Genomic DNA, 18,013 nt, shown 5'->3' on the forward strand with positions numbered 1-18,013 from the left:
AACAAGGCATTGTTTTGAAAGTAGACTTAGCTCCATTACTTAACACCAAAGCATTGTTTTGAAAGTAGACTTAGTTCCATTACTTAACACCAAGGCATTGTTTTGAAAGTAGACTTAGTTCCATTACTTAACAACAAGGCATTGTTTTAAAAGTAGACTTAGTTCCATTACTTAACACCAAGGCATTGTTTTGAAAGTAGACTTAGCTCCATTACTTAACACCAAGGCATTGACTTGTTCCTTATATCAGAGATATCTTCCGTACGAAGCTTTCGAATATGTAAATATATGTTCACAGAAATAAACAGAAAATATTGGTACAAGCGTGATCTACGTTCAGATAAACAGAAAACATGAGCAAGACAGATATACTTTTATCAGTTAAACAGAAAATATCGGTAAAAGTGAAATATACGTTTAGATAAACAGAAAACATGGGCACAGCTGTGATATACGTTCAGATAAACAGAAAACATAGGCACAGCTGTGATATACGTTCAGATAAATAGAAAACATAGGCATAGCTGTGATATACGTTCAGATAAACAGAAATCATAGGCACAGCTGTGATATACGTTCAGATAAACAGAAAACATAGGCACAGCTGTGATATACGTTCAGATAAACAGAAAACATAGGCACAGCTGTGATATACGTTCAGATAAACAGAAAACATAGGCATAGCTGTGATATACGTTCAGATAAACAGAAATCATAGGCACAGCTGTGATATACGTTCAGATAAACAGAAAACATAGGCATAGTTGTGATATACGTTTAAGTAAACAGAAAACATTGGCACAAGTGTAATATGCGTTTAGGTAAACACAAAACATTGGCACAAGTGTAATATGCGTTTAAGTAAACACAAAACATTGGCACAAGTGTAATATGCCTTTAGTTAAACAGAAAACATTGGCACAACTGTAATATGCGTTTAGGTAAACAGAAAACATTGGCACGAGTTTGATATACGTTCCAATGAACAGAAAACATTGGCACAAGTGTGCTTGATATTCAAGTAAATTAGCAGAAGACGATGACGTAAGTTTTGTTTTGTTTAAAGAAAATAAACAAACAATAACAATAGAAGAGAGATTGTAATCATTTAGTTTCTAAAATAGCGACTTTAATATCCGCAGGTTAGAAATATCTTTTTATAAATAAGGTATTTGTGTTTACTTGTTAATCAGCTATATAAACATAATAGTGCTATCTGCTGTGTGTCCATGTAACTACTTATCTATATAAATGTAACAGTGCTGTCTGTTGTATGTCCATATAACTACTTATCTATATAAATGTAACAGTGCTGTCTGTTGTATGTCCATGTAACTACTTTACTATATAAATATAACTGTACTGTCTGTTGTATGTCCATGTAACTACTTATCTATATAAATATAACAGTGCTGTCTGTTGTATGTCCGTGTAACTACTTATCTATATGAATATAATAGTGCTGTCAGTTGTATGGCCGTATAACTACTTATCTATATAAATATAATAATACTGTCTGTTGTATGTCCATATAACTACTTATCTATATAAATATGACAGTACTGTCTGTTGTATGTCCATGTGACTACTTATCTATATAAATATAATAGTGCTGTATGTTGTATGTCCATGTAACTACTTATCTATATAAATATAATAGTGCTGTCTGTTGTATGTCCCTGTAACTACTTATCTATATAAATATAATAGTACTGTCTGTTGTGTGTCCATGTAACTAGTTATCTATATAAATATAATAGTGCTGTCTGTTGTATGTCCAAGTAACTACTTATCTATATAAATATAATAGTACTGTCTGTTGTATGTCCATGTTACTACTTAACTATATAAATATAATAGTGCTGTCTGTTGTGTGTTCATGTAACTAGTTATCTATATAAATGTAACAGTGCTGTCTGTTGTATGTCCATGTAACTACTTTTCTATATAAATATAACTGTACTGTCTGTTGTGTGTCCATGTAACTACTTATCTATATAAATATAATAGTACTGTCTGTTGTATGTCCGTGTAACTACTTATCTATATGAATATAATAGTGCTGTCTGTTGTATGTCCATGTAACTACTTATCTATATAAATATAATAGTGCTGTCTGTTGTATGTCCATGTAACTGCTTATTTATATAAATTTAATAGTGCTCTCTGTTGTATGTCCATGTAACTACTTATCTATATAAATGTAACCGTGCTGTCTGTTGTGTGTCCATGTAACTACTTATCTATATAAATATAATAGTACTGTCTGTTGTATGTCCATGTAACTACTTATCTATATAAATATAATAGTACTGTCTGTTGTATGTCCATGTAACTACTTATCTATATAAATATAATAATACTGTCTGTTGTATGTCCATGTAACTACTTATCTATATAAATATAATAGTACTGTCTGTTGTGTGTCCATGTAACTACTTATCTATATAAATATAATAGTGCTGTCTGTTGTATGTCCGTGTAACTACTTATTTATATAAATATAATAGTGCTGTATGTTGTATGTCCATGTAACTACTTATCTATATAAATATAATAGTACTGTCTGTTGTGTGTCCATGTAACTAGTTATCTATATAAATATAATAGTGCTGTCTGTTGTATGTTTAAGTAACTACTTAACTATATAAATATAATAGTACTGTCTGTTGTGTGTTCATGTAACTAGTTATCTATATAAATGTAACAGTGCTGTCTGTTGTGTGTCCATGTAACTACTTATCTATATAAATGTAATAGTGCTGTCTGTTGTGTGTTCATGTAACTACTTATCTATATAAATATAATAGAGAGTGAGATTTTTGTGAACTTGACACAACGCCGTTTCGTATTTATTTGTTGTGAACAACATTTGTGTGTTTTGTATGTGATTGAAGTAAAACTTAAGAATATCTCTCTAACTAATGATACAGACCAAGCTGCTACTGGGGGTTAACTAGAGAACTAGTTAATACAGTGCATTAATTACAGAAGCAGTTGCTACAGTTAGTTATATATGGAACCAGCTGTTACAGTGGATTAAATACAGAGACAGTTGCTACAGTTAAATATGGAACAAGCTGTTACAGTGGATTAAATGCAGAAACAGTTGCTACAGTTAAATATGGAACAAGCTGTTACAGCGGATTAAATACAGAAACAGTTGCTATAGTTAAATATGGAACAAGCTGTTACAGTGGATTAAATACAGAAACAGTTGCTACAGTTAAATATGGAACAAGCTGTTACAGCGGATTAAATACAGAAACAGTTGCTACAGTTAAATATGGAACAAACTGTTACAGTGGATTAAATACAGACACAATTGCTACAATTGGTTAAATATGGTACAAGCTGTTACAGTGGATTAAATACAGAAACATTTATAGTTAAATATGGAACAAACTGTTACAGTGGATTAAATACAGAAGCAGTTGCTACAGTTAAATATGGAACAAGCTGTTACAGTGGATTAAATACAGACACAATTGCTACAATTGGTTAAATATGGAACAAGCTGTTACAGTGGATTAAATACAGAAACAGTTGCTACAGTTAAATATAGAACAAGCTGTTACAGTGCATTAAATACAGACACAATTGCTACAATTGGTTAAATATGGAACAAGCTGTTACAGTGGAGTAAATACAGAAACAGTTGCTACAGTTAAATATGGAACAAGCTGTTACAGTGCATTAAATACAGACACAATTTCTACAATTGGTTAAATATGGAACAAGGTGTTACAGTGGAGTAAATACAGAAACAGTTGCTACAGTTAAATATGGAACAAGCTGTTACAGTGGAGTAAATACAGAAACAGTTGCTACAGTTAAATATGGAACAAGCTGTTACAGTGGATTAAGTACAGAAACAGTTGCTACAGTTAAATATGGAACAAGCTGTTACAGTGGATTAAATACAGAAACAGTTGCTACAGTTAAATAAGGAACAAGCTGTTACAGTGGATTAAATACAGAAACAGTTGCTACAGTTAAATATGGAACCACCTGTTACAGTGGATTAAATACAGAAACAGTTGCTACAGTTGAATATGGAACCAGCTGTTACAGTGGATTAAATACCGAAACAGTTCCTACAATTGGTTAACTATGGAACAAGCTGTTACAGTGGATTAAATAGAGTACCAGTTTGTTACAGTGTGTTAAATATGGACCCAGTTGCTAAAAGGGTTTAAAAAAAGAGTACTTCTTTCGCCTGGCGTTTCGGTCATACGTATGATCACCATTAAATTACATTTGACTGAACGCATGTAAATCAGATTTCGAATTAAATAATTATAAGTAATAAAGCAAAATTAATGAACGAATTTGGGTTTCAGCACTAAACAGGTTGGTTGTTGGGTTAAAGAGATATATGGACATACATACATAAAGTGAAACCAGAGAACTTACAGTGTAATAATGTTAACATTAGGTTTTTATCACCAATATGAGTGTGTCTTTTACTTCTTTGTTTAATACCAAAAGTCAATTAAAAACTGGTTTTGTTTGTTCGTTTGTGAATTTTGTGCCAAGCTACGTGAGGGCTATCTTCGCTCGCCGTCTCTAATTTAGCAGTGTAAGATTAGAGTGGAGGCAACTAGTCATCTCCACCCACCACCAACTCTTGGGCTACTCTTTTACCAACGGATAGTGGGATTGACCGTTACATTATAACGCCCTCACGGCTGAAAGGTCGAGCATGTTTGGTGTAAGGGAGGCTCGAGCCCGTGACCTTAAGATTACGAGTCGAGTGCCTTAACCACCTGACCCTTAAAATCTACTTGTCATATATAGGAAAACAAGCACTCGAATTGGTGTTACCGTACTGTCCAACTTAATTAACTTTTAACGAAACTGGTTCGAAATGATTACAATTTTAATTAAACAGATAAAATTAATGCCAGATATCAACACCTTTTAACTTTCCTCTAAATTCCTTATACTGAAATTCATTGTACATTCTCTTTGTCAAAACATTCCAAAAATAACACAATTCTTAGGTATAATGATACGTAGCCAAAATAAAACAAGTAGTTTTAAATACCTTCTTTTATCAACCTTTGTCTGCTTATTTTACATTTATATATCATAATAAGTGAATTATAGTTCCTCAGAAAGTGCTCCCGATGACACAGTAGTATGTCTGTCGACTTACAGCGCTAGAAACCGGATTCAGATACGTGGGCAGAGCACAGATAACTCATTTTGTTGCTTTGTGCTTAATTTGAAGACAAATAAACCAAATCTTAAGGAATACGAATACACTTTTTAACGAGATTATTTCGTGTTTGTTGTGTTCGGTTTGTCCTTTGTGAATTTAACTGGTTGAAAAGTATATGGGAGAGAAAAGCACAGGAAACTTTGATAGTTGTGAAAAAGGCATAACGTGAAAATATACTCCGAACAATCGGATTACAGGAATTACTATCATCAGAAAAAAAAGGTTATATTAAAAAAGATCGCCTGCGTTATCTCTCTTACAAACACTGAGTACAGCAACTGTACGAATGAAAGCAAAGCACAGATGTTAAGTGGTATTAGCTTATTATGATACGTGTTTGTAAGAATTATACATAATGCTTTGAAAGACGAATAATTGTGGTTAATGCAGACGAGAGGAGATTTGGCGTGATGGTATTTCTAAGCAAAGCGTAGGTTTGTAAGAAACGCTTATTATTCGAGAAACTCTTGTAAATAAGTTAAATTATTAACGACATAAAAGTGGAAGATGAAGTCACCGATGTTTGAAACACCAAATAAAGATTTATTTAATATTAAATTATGTAAATATTTTAATAAATTCTATCAGACGATATGAGAGTTGATTATTTATTTCAAGTTTTTAATTACCAAGACGCTAGATACAGAGTTAATTATGGAAACGTCGTCGTCTGCTCCAGGATAAAATATGGACACAAGTAATATAAGTGTCACTGTACTTACTGTATAAAGGTTACCACAACTCTGTAATTGATAATTTCCTTAAGAAATAATAAACAAACAGCACCAAACTACGAAAGTATTACAAATGAAAGTTGATTTAACCTTTATAGGAATATTTAACCCAAACTTTTCATTATATTTTTTTTCAGGCTTAATTAGAAGAATGGACATAACCTTGATGAATCACCTTAAGTTCAACCTGGAATATATTCACTGAATTAAAGATTCGTGGTCTACATCCCTTTCTCAAAAGGTTTCTGTTCACACCTCGGTATGTATTATAACAATAAAACTAAAAGGTTTTCAAACATTAAGTGATGACCTACTGTATCACAACAATAGTATTAACAGGTTGTGAAACATTAAAAGTGACGACCTACTGTATCACAACAACAGTAATAACAGGTTGTGAAGCATTAAAAGTGACGACCTACTGTATCCAACAATGGTATTAACAGGTTGTGAAACATTAAAAGTGACGACCTACTGTATCACAACAATAATATTAACAGATTGTGAAACATTAAAAGTGACGACCTACTGTATCCCAACAATAGTATTAACAGGTTGTGAAACATTAAAAGTGACGACCTACTGTATCTCAACAATGGTATTAACAGGTTGTGAAGCATTAAAGTGATGACCTACTGTATCACAACAATGGTATTAACAGGTTGTGAAACATTAAAAGTGACGACCTACTGTATCACAACAATAGTATTAACAGGTTGTGAAACATTAAAAGTGACGACCTACTGTATCACAACAATAGTATTAACAGGTTGTGAAGCATTAAAGTGATGACCTACTGTATCTCAACAATAGTATTAACAGGTTGTGAAACATTAAAAGTGATGACCTACTGTATCACAACAATAGTATTAACAGGTTGGGAAACATTAAAAGTGACGACATACTGTATCACAACAATAGTATTAACAGGTTGGGAAACATTAAAAGTGACGACATACTGTATCACAACAATAGTATTAACAGGTTGTGAAACATTAAAAGTGACGACCTACTGTATCTCAACAATAGTATTAACAGGTTGTGAAGCATTAAAGTGATGACCTACTGTATCACAACAATGGTATTAACAGGTTGGGAAACATTAAAAGTGATGACCTACTGTATCACAACAATAGTATTAACAGGTTGGGAAACATTAAAAGTGACGACATACTGTATCACAACAATAGTATTAACAGGTTGTGAAACATTAAAAGTGACGACATACTGTATCACAACAATAGTATTAACAGGTTGTGAAACATTAAAAGTGACGACATACTGTATCTCAACAATAGTATTAACAGGTTCTGAAACATTAAAAGTGATGACCTACTGTATCACAACAGTTTAGATATTAATTTTTTTATATGTTAAGGAAAGTCATATCTACAGTTGTAAGGAATTTCAATATCCATTACGGTAATTCACATGACAACTTTCACAAAACTTCATAATGATGGAAAAAATACTAAAGCTTCTTAAGGTCCATGTAACAGTAACTGTTGTTTACTAGTGTTAAAGATATATGATTTCCGTTTTAGGTCAGCAAATTTGAGTCTACAACGTCAGTGTACATAAGTCAGCTAATATATATATATATATATATATATATAAAGTCCTGTTGGAATCTATATAACACAATATGATTTGAGCCTCGTCTTAGGTGTACGTAACACATAATTATGTTAATTCCAGTCAGATATTTATGTAACGCAGGCAAAGCTATGTCTATCGCTGTGAAGACGAAGAGATGACTCAAGACGTTGTGGACAGAAGTAATACAGGATTTAGAGGTTTAAGGACAACAGTAAGGGATGACACAGAGCTTTATGGACAGAAGTAAGGGATGACACAGAGCTTTATGGACAGAAGTAAGGGATGACACAGAGCTTTATGGACAGAAGTAAAGGATGACACAGAGCTTTATGGACAGAAGTAAGGAATGACAGAGCTTTATGGACAGAAGTAAAGGATGACACAGCTTTATGGACTGAAGTAAGGGTGACACAAATCTTTATGGACAGACGTAAGGGATGACACAAAGCTTTAAGGACAGAAGTAAAAAATGACACAGAGCTTTATGGACAGAAGTTAGGGATGACACATAGCTTTACGGACAGAAGTAAGGGATAACACAAAGCGTTATGGACAGAAGTAAGGGATGACACAAAGCGTTATGGACAGAAGTAAGGGATGAAACATAGTTTTACGGACAGAAGTAAGGGATGACACAAAGCGTTATGGACAGAAGTAAGGGATGACACAAAGCTTTATGGACAGAAATAAGGGATGACACAAAGCTTTATGGACAGAAATAAGGGATGACACAGAGCTTTATGGACTGAAGTAAGGGATGACACAAAGCTTTATAGACAGAAGTAAAGGAGACACAAAGCGTTATGGACAGAAGTAAGGGATGACACAGAGCTTTTCGGACAGAAGTACGGGATGACACAGAACTTTATGGACAGAAGTAAGGGATGACACAAAGTTTTATGGACAGAAGTAAAGGATGACACAAAGCTTTATGGACAGAAGTAAGGGATGACACAGAGCTTTATGGACAGAAATAAGATATGACACAGAGCTTTCTAGGTGAAGTAAGAGATAATATAAAGGTTTATAAACAGAAGTAAGAGAGGATTCAGAGTTATATATAACAAAAGTAAGAGAGAATTCAGAGTTATATATAACAGAAGTAAGAGAGGATTCAGATTTATATATAACAGTAGTATAATATATAAATATATATAGTTGTATATAACAAAAGTAAGAGAGGATTCAGTTATATGTAACAAAAGTAAGAGAGAATTCAGAGTTATGTATAACAGTAGTAAAATATAACTCAGAGTCATATGAGCTATGTGACAAGGTGCTTTGTGGGCAACAGTAAGAAATAACACAGAGTCATACGAACAACAGTAAGACACGACAGAGAGTTGTATGAACAGCAGTAAGAGACGACAGAGAGGATCGTATATCTGACTTACCCTAGCATTTTATGAGGTTAGGAAGGTTACTACAGGTTAAGAATATATATTTTACTTCAGTACTTCAATAAACGCCAGCTGGTGATTGTTTTTGAACCTTATAAATAATACACCTTATTGGTGAGCTTTGGAAACAAAGATAGTTTCTTAAAACGTATGATATATTTCTGTAACAGTTCATATTCGACTTCTAGAGTTGAAACGTGCAGAAACATTGTAAGTTTATTTGGATTATGGTAGTTTATTTATCTGAGTTGTAACCCATTCTTTTCTATACTTTATTAGAATATTAAACTTTGTAAAATGCACGTATTGCTGTTTTATAAAGATAAGAATGTTCAGTTTACGCTATTTGAGAGATTGAAATGCTGTATAATACTCAAATAGTTCAGTGGTTAGTTTAAGATGTTATAACGATAAAAATTGGGCTTACCACTATATGATTTTGCTCTTATCAATGAAAGGAGCGAAACTTTTTATGTAGATATGAATGTACTTCACTCCACGTGCTATATATATATCTTGTCAGCTTGCAAGGTAATTTTGGTTCGGTGTATTTTTACCTTTCAAACAACTTAACGATATACGTATTTTTTTATGAAATTAATCTTCAATAAGAACAGAAACGTTTGTTGTTCTTTTTTCAAAATCAGTTCCTTGGATTTTTATTTTCACCACCTATTGTCTCTTTAGCGATAAATTAGTTTATACTTTAAAAGGATTTTAGATAAGAGAAAAACAAACCCACAAGTTTCTCTTCTATTGTTTATATGAGCTCCAGTTTAGATACAATACAAATATTCTATTGTTTATGTATGCTCCAGTCTGGATACAATACAAATATTCTATTGTTTATGTATGCTCCAGTCTGGATATAATACAAATATTCTATTGTTTATGTATGCTCCAGTCTGGATATAATACAAATATTCTATTGTTTATATGTGCTCCAGTTTAGATACAATACAAATATTCTATTGGTTATGTATGCTCCAGTCTGGATACAATACAAATATTCTATTGTTTATGTATGCTCCAGTCTGGATATAATACAAATATTCTATTGTTTATGTATGCTACAGTCTGGATACAATACAACTCTTCTATTGTTTATATGTGCTCCAGTCTGGATATAATACAAATATTCTATTGTTTATGTATGCTCCAGTCTGGATATAATACAAATATTCTATTGTTTATGTATGCTCCAGTCTGGATACAATACAAATATTCTATTGTTTATGTATGCTCCAGTCTGGATACAATACAACTCTTCTATTGTTTATATGTGCTCCAGTCTGGATATAATACAAATATTCTATTGTTTATGTATGCTCCAGTCTGGATATAATACAACTCTTCTATTGTTTATGTATGCTCCAGTCTGGATATAATACAAATATTCTATTGTTTATGTATGCTCCAGTCTGGATATAATACAAATATTCTATTGTTTATGTATGCTCCAGTCTGGATATAATACAGCTCTTCTATTGTTTATATGTGCTCCAGTCTGGATACAATACATCTCTTCCATTGTTTATATGTGCTCCAGTCTGGATACAATACATCTCTTCCATTGTTTATATGTGCTCCAGTCTGGATATAATACAACTCTTCTATTGTTTATGTATGCTCCAGTCTGGATATAATACAAATATTCTATTGTTTATGTATGCTCCAGTCTGGATACAATACAACTCTTCTATTGTTTATATGTGCTCCAGTCTGGATATAATACAAATATTCTATTGTTTATGTATGCTCCAGTCTAAATACAATACAAATATTCTATTGTTTATGTATGCTCCAGTCTGGATACAATACAACTCTTCTATTGTTTATATGTGCTCCAGTTTAGATACAATACAAATATTCTATTATTTATATGTGCTCCAGTCTGGATATAATACAAATATTCTATTGTTTATGTATGCTCCAGTCTGGATATAATACAGCTCTTCTATTGTTTATATGTGCTCCAGTCTGGATACAATACATCTCTTCCATTGTTTATATGTGCTCCAGTCTGGATATAATACAACTCTTCTATTGTTTATGTATGCTCCAGTCTGGATATAATACAAATATTCTATTGTTTATGTATGCTACAGTCTGGATACAATACAACTCTTCTATTGTTTATATGTGCTCCAGTCTGGATATAATACAAATATTCTATTGTTTATGTATGCTCCAGTCTGGATATAATACAAATATTCTATTGTTTATGTATGCTCCAGTCTGGATACAATACAAATATTCTATTGTTTATGTATGCTCCAGTCTGGATACAATACAACTCTTCTATTGTTTATATGTGCTCCAGTCTGGATATAATACAAATATTCTATTGTTTATGTATGCTCCAGTCTGGATATAATACAACTCTTCTATTGTTTATGTATGCTCCAGTCTGGATATAATATAAATATTCTATTGTTTATGTATGCTCCAGTCTGGATACAATACAACTCTTCTATTGTTTATATGTGCTCCAGTCTGGATATAATACAAATATTCTATTGTTTATGTATGCTCCAGTCTAAATACAATACAAATATTCTATTGTTTATGTATGCTCCAGTCTGGATACAATACAACTCTTCTATTGTTTATATGTGCTCCAGTTTAGATACAATACAAATATTCTATTATTTATATGTGCTCCAGTCTGTATATAATACAAATATTCTATTGTTTATGTATGCTCCAGTCTGGATATAATACAACTCTTCTATTGTTTATATGTGCTCCAGTCTGGATACAATACATCTCTTCCATTGTTTATATGTGCTCCAGTCTGGATACAATACATCTCTTCCATTGTTTATATGTGCTCCAGTCTGGATACAATACATCTCTTCCATTGTTTATATGTGCTCCAGTCTGGATACAATACATCTCTTCTATTGTTTATATGTGCTCCAGTCTGGATACAATACAACTCTTCCATTGTTTATATGTGCTCCAGTCTGGATACAATACATCTCTTCCATTGTTTATATGTGCTCCAGTCTGGATACAATACATCTCTTCCATTGTTTGTATGTGCTCCAGTCTGGATACAATACAACTCTTCTATTGTTTATATGTGCTCCAGTCTGGATACAATACATCTCTTCCATTGTTTTTATGTGCTCCAGTCTGGATACAATACATTTCTTCCATTGTTTATATGTGCTCCATTCTGGATACGATACAAACTTCATACAATCCTGATCTATATTAAGGTCTGACTAACTCTGGAAAACTTTATTTCAAATGCTTTTGTTAACCACTTTTGGATTAACGAAATCAATCCACTATCTGCTCATTTCACTGCAGTTCAATGATGAAGAAAACTATCCCTCATATTAGGTTATCTTAAATGGACAGCTCAAAAATGCCCATGGCTTAGGCGTAGCAATTCCTAATTTAAAACTACTGACCAAAGAAAGAAAATCCACCAGCTTACTCAGCTACTCTTAATAGAGAAGCAGATTTGATTGTTTATAGCTATATTTCTCGAAGAGCTGACGGTTCAAAGGGTATTTACTAGCATATTGTGCATTAAACTTTGGACCGTGCTATCCGCAGCCCGATACATTAAACACTAAATCTTTCTCAACCATCTCTGTATATATTCACACACACACACATGTATATCCCAATCGCGTTATTTATGTAATATTGTTATTTGAGAGACAATGTTTAGAGTCCTATACTTTACAGATTAAGTGAATCATTATATGTCCCAAAAACTGCACTTTTCGCTTATTCCTGATTCCAAACCAAAACAGCTAAGAATGGAGTTCATTAAACTCGACAATAAATATAAAAAACAAGACGTCTTTCCGAGTTAACTGTCGTCTTTGTTTTTATTATTTACGACGTTTCTTGTTCAAACAGTATTTTAATAAAGTATTATTATCGAGATATTCTTGGCTTGTCTGGACAGGAACCTACTCTTCAGTTTTACTGAATATATGTTTACATTTTAACGTGATCTTCAGTACACCTGAGTAAAATAAACAAGAGCGCCATCTATGAAGATTTTTTGTGTGTTAAATTCAGATATGGTTCCCTAGACTAGCGCTATTATTTATACAGTATAATTCACTTCTCTTACATTTCAGATATCCATCTAAGTGCCTTAAAGTCGTTTGGGACTGCCTGGGTGTGCCCACCATGACACTTTGTACATATATTTGTATTTGAGGTAGCTCCCTCGCGACTGTGATACGACAGATTTATTACGTCAGAAGAATGTTTATCCAAGATAGGAATTATTTGAAGCTTATCCCGCCTGTATTTCTTCTTTCTACAGATAAAATGTTTATTTCTAGAGACCGTATACTATTTTCTTAAAGGGCTAATATCTGTTACGCTAATAATTGAGTTCTAATAAAATGGAAGAAATTACATACATTTGTCCCATGGTGAAATAACCATTCGCTTTTGTACAGTTTATTATATTTACACAGACGCTTCGTGCAACAAGTAAATTGGTAAGGTAAGCCTTAACTATATTGGACACGTCTGGCGAGCAATCAAACATCCTCATTTTGGAATGAACAGGAAATTATAAAAAGAAAAACTGTTATCGTCTTGTTTATTGGTGAGAACAGGAGGAACCCACCGATGCTAAGTAAGATTCTTTGACAGAACTGCTGTTATACAAGCTTCACTGGCAAACGAGTTCGACGAATTATTCCTTGTTATTTGTGATAAGTAATTCATAGATAGTGAAATAGACACTCTGAGTCAAAACATCTGGTCTTCCAAAAGGAGTTGAGATGCACGTGTCCTTTATTATTGGCTTTACTTTTTTTTTGTTTATTACTCCTTTTATTATGATGAGGCGAACTTCAAATAAGAAATAACGTTCCGGAAGATCTGGAGAATAATTCCATTTCGTTGTGTCCATAAGTCAGTTGTGACTGGGTACTTATAACAATTTCCAACTATAAATATATCATTAGTTGTGTGACTCAGTTGTGACTGGGTACTTATAACAATTTCCAACTATAAATATATCATTAGTTGTGTGAGTCAATTGTGACTGGGTACTTATGACAATTTCAAACTATAAAGATATCATTAGTTGTGTGAGTCAGTTGTGACTGGGTACTTATGACAATTTCAAACTATAAAGATATCATTAGTTGTGTGAGTCAGTTGTGACTGGGTACTTATGACAATTTCCAACTATAAATATATCATTAGTTGTATAAGTCAGTTGTGACTGGCTACTTGTGACAATTTCCAACTATGATGATATCATTAGTTGTGTAAGTGAGTTGTGACTGGGTACTTGTGACAATTTCCAACTATGAAGATATCATTAGTTGTGTGAGTCAGTTGTGACTGGGTACTTGTGACAATTTCCAACTATAAATATATCATTATTTGTTTTCTTATTTCTCTGTTGATGAAATAAACATAAAAACGCTTGAGTTTTTAGTACAAACAAAATATATAATAAATTCAGATCTCACGTTACGATCTAACAGCTGTTACTTGTAGATCACATTGTCGTTTCAGTGGAAGTGCTGCTTCACAGTTTGTTCAATATTCCACATAAGTATGAGAAAGAACGGACTATTTTGTTTATTTAAAAATGTTACTTATCAACTCAAGATCTGATTTGACAGCGATTAACTGTAGATAAGTTGAAATTATGAAAATGTTCGTTAATCATTGATTTTGTTCAATTTTGTGTAACTTCACAGGCCTGGTTTTGTTACTTCACTTAATATTTTGCTCAATATTGTGTAACTTCACAGGCCTGGTTTTGTTACTCAACTCAATATTTTGTTCAATACTGTGTAACTTCACAAGCCTGGTTTTGTTACTTCACTTAATATTTTGCTCAATATTGTGTAACTTCACAGGCCTGGTTTTGTTACTTCACTTAATATTTTGTTCAATATTGTGTAACTTCACAGGCCTGGTTTTGTTACTCAACTTAATATTTTGTTCAATATTGTGTAACTTCACAAGCCTGGTTTTGTTACTTCACTTAATATTTTGCTCAATATTGTGTAACTTCACAGGCCTGGTTTTGTTACTTCACTTAATATTTTGTTCAATATTGTGTAACTTCACAAGCCTGGTTTTGTTACTTCACTTAATATTTTGCTCAATATTGTGTAACTTCACATGCCTGGTTTTGTTACTTCACTTAATATTTTGTTCAATATTGTGTAACTTCACAGGCCTGGTTTTCTTACTTCACTTAATATTTTGTTCAATATTGTGTAATTTCACAGGCCTGGTTTTGTTACTTCACTTAATATTTTGTTCAATATCGTGTAACTTCACAAGCCTGGTTTTGTTACTTCACTTAATATTTTGTTCAATATTGTGTAACTTCACAGGCCTGGTTTTGTTACTTCACTTAATATTTTGTTCAATATTGTGTAACTTCACAGGCCTGGTTTTGTTACTTCACTTAATATTTTGTTCAATATTGTGTAACTTCACAGGCCTGGTTTTGTTACTTCACTTAATATTTTGCTCAATATTGTGTAACTTCACAGGCCTGGTTTTGTTACTTCACTTAATATTTTGTTCAATATTGTGTAACTTCACAGGCCTGGTTTTGTTACTTCACTTAATATTTTGTTCAATATTGTGTAACTTCACAGGCCTGGTTTTGTTACTTCACTTAATATTTTGTTCAATATTGTGTAACTTCACAGGCCTGGTTTTGTTACTTCACTTAATTTTTTTTCGTCTTTTCCTTCCTTGTTACTTAAACTTCATGCACAAAACTGTATAAGACATAAAAAATAAGCTGAAGTGACCATAATTTTAACATAAACTTTCTATGTTATAACCACAGTTTATCGTCAGAGCCAGCTGTTTGAAAGGTATGGTAGCTCGAGCCTGGGAAGATTTTATTGTCCTGAATGTTATGTTAGGACGACGCTTCAGAATACTGTCACGTTTTCTCTTTAAGATGTCCGATAGTAAAATCGTTACAGCTTTAAAGCTGACATAAAAATTTACAACGTGAAAAGAACGATGTTGAGCGGTGTGGTCAATTAATTCACTCTGATTTTCCTTTGTTGTTTTTCTGTCAATTGTAGGTCGAGGTAGATCAGATGTTAGACAGTGACGTAGTGAGGATAATACTTGACCCTTCATTTATTAATATCTAAGAAAACGAAAATCGAAGAGACAACAATGTTATATCCAATTATTTTAGTCTACCCCCCCCCCTCCAGTGGCATAGCAGCACGTCTGGGGACTTACAACGCTCGAAACCAGGTTTCGATACCCGTGGTGAGCAGAGCACAGATACCCCATTGTGTTGTTTTGTGCTGAACTACAAACAAATTATTGTAACTCACAACGCATAACATTAAAAGCATCCTGTTAACTCGTATTCAACTGACACAAAGTAAGATGCATTTTTTACTTAAGTTTTTATAATGTTTGTTCAAAATATTAATATTCCTCTTTCATATTTTATAAATATTTTAATTATTTTACAGTTTCCTTGAGGATAAATCAGTTAACTCTAATGAACTTGCTTAGCTCGTGCAGTTATACACGAGTTTGTTGTTATTATGTTTGGCTTCAATTTGCTTGCCTTATTACTTTGTTGACGAGCCTCGGGTTTTATTGTTGATGTCAATTCGCTGAAACTGACAATGTCACCATTTGGAAAAACCTTTTAACCTTTTACCTGTGGTAAATATAGTGGAAAATGATTTTTTCAAATATGTCATTTATTATTACAGCTATAGTAGTTACATTAGAATAATTGTACATAGATAAAAGGTTTTTCGTTCATTGTTGTAAGATATTATATATATTGTATGTTTGCGTGACCATAATAGGTTGTGTAGTAAGTAATTAGGTCTGTTTTTGCTTAAATAGTAAATTATATATGAAGGAGAGAGAAATTATTTTCTCGAGTCGTTTAGAAAAGTAAGATGATAAAACAATGGTTTGAAAAAAAAACGTAATGATCATTTTCACACACACAAAAATCATAAATTAAGATCTACATAAAACATAAATTATCTAATAACCATTATGTGAAAGAAATAAGACATCCCCTTCACTTTATTCGTACTAAACTGTGAAGTCCTGATAGCTACCCAGTAGTTCCGTCAGAACTACAGGTCCTATAAAGTAAGGCCTAGATTTAAAGAGACTGTTTCAATTTATATTTCAGGTTTAGTCATCGTAATATAATTATGCAGTTGCAAGATTTTTACAAAAAAACATGTTTCAAAACTAAAAATACTGGGCAAAAAGAAGCCTTGTTTTCTACGAGCTGTTGCAGTATACATTTACCCTTCTCTTGTAATGCATATTAAGTCTGAATAATAGAAAAAAAAACGTATTAGTTGAAAGAAATGGAAGTATCCGTGTGTTCTGATAATGTGTCTGGACGTTCAGCACACCATATACGTAATTTGTTGTCCATGGAGTTAACACGAAATGTTTAGAAGTTAAGATGGAAGGTGAAAAGGACATTAACTCAGAAGTTGTTCGGCCGAAACAGTACGTTAAGTAAGATTTCTGTTTGATGTCTAGTTGATTCATGAGAAACAAACTGATAGGCCAACTACACCGTGATAACCGTCTGGACTGTGATTCAGTATTGAGATTTAATTTTTTCCACATATTTCTGTGCATGAATGGTACTAACCATGAGCAGACATTTAGTGATAATACTGAAACCGGTATCAATGAAAACAGAGACAAAACGATACAGTGTCGAACACATGAAGTACAGAATATCTGTCCCTAATTTGTGCTGAATCGGTTTCGTGTCTGACCGGTCTCAAGGATCTGTGTGGAGAAAAGAAAACACCAACAAAACTAATCTATCTATATTTTACGGTTATATTTTAGAATAATATCTTAGATTACTTTAGTAAAAAAAGCCAATAAATCTTTAAATATGTGTGTGTGTGTGTTTTCTTATAGCAAAGCCACATCGGGCTATCTGCTGAGTTCACCGAGGGGAATCGAAACCCCTGATTTTTTGCGTTGTAAAAATCTTTTAATGATAATTGTTTGTAGTCATTATATCGGGTTCCTCGCTGGGACTA

General features: G+C 32.7%; 1 protein-coding gene across 1 annotated transcript in view; it reads left to right on the plus strand.

Annotated features, from left to right (window-relative positions):
- The window catches only part of LOC143231742 (cell adhesion molecule 3-like), a 202,847-nt gene that overhangs the window by 59,208 nt on the left and 125,626 nt on the right, over positions 1 to 18,013 (plus strand). The window contains exon 2 of the mRNA XM_076466365.1: positions 6,099 to 6,220. The gene's annotated coding sequence lies outside the window, so the exon portion shown is untranslated. The remainder of the gene's footprint in view (positions 1 to 6,098; positions 6,221 to 18,013) is intronic.

Source organism: Tachypleus tridentatus, chromosome 11 (assembly GCF_004210375.1).
Source record: "Tachypleus tridentatus isolate NWPU-2018 chromosome 11, ASM421037v1, whole genome shotgun sequence".
Taxonomy (NCBI): domain Eukaryota; kingdom Metazoa; phylum Arthropoda; class Merostomata; order Xiphosura; family Limulidae; genus Tachypleus; species Tachypleus tridentatus.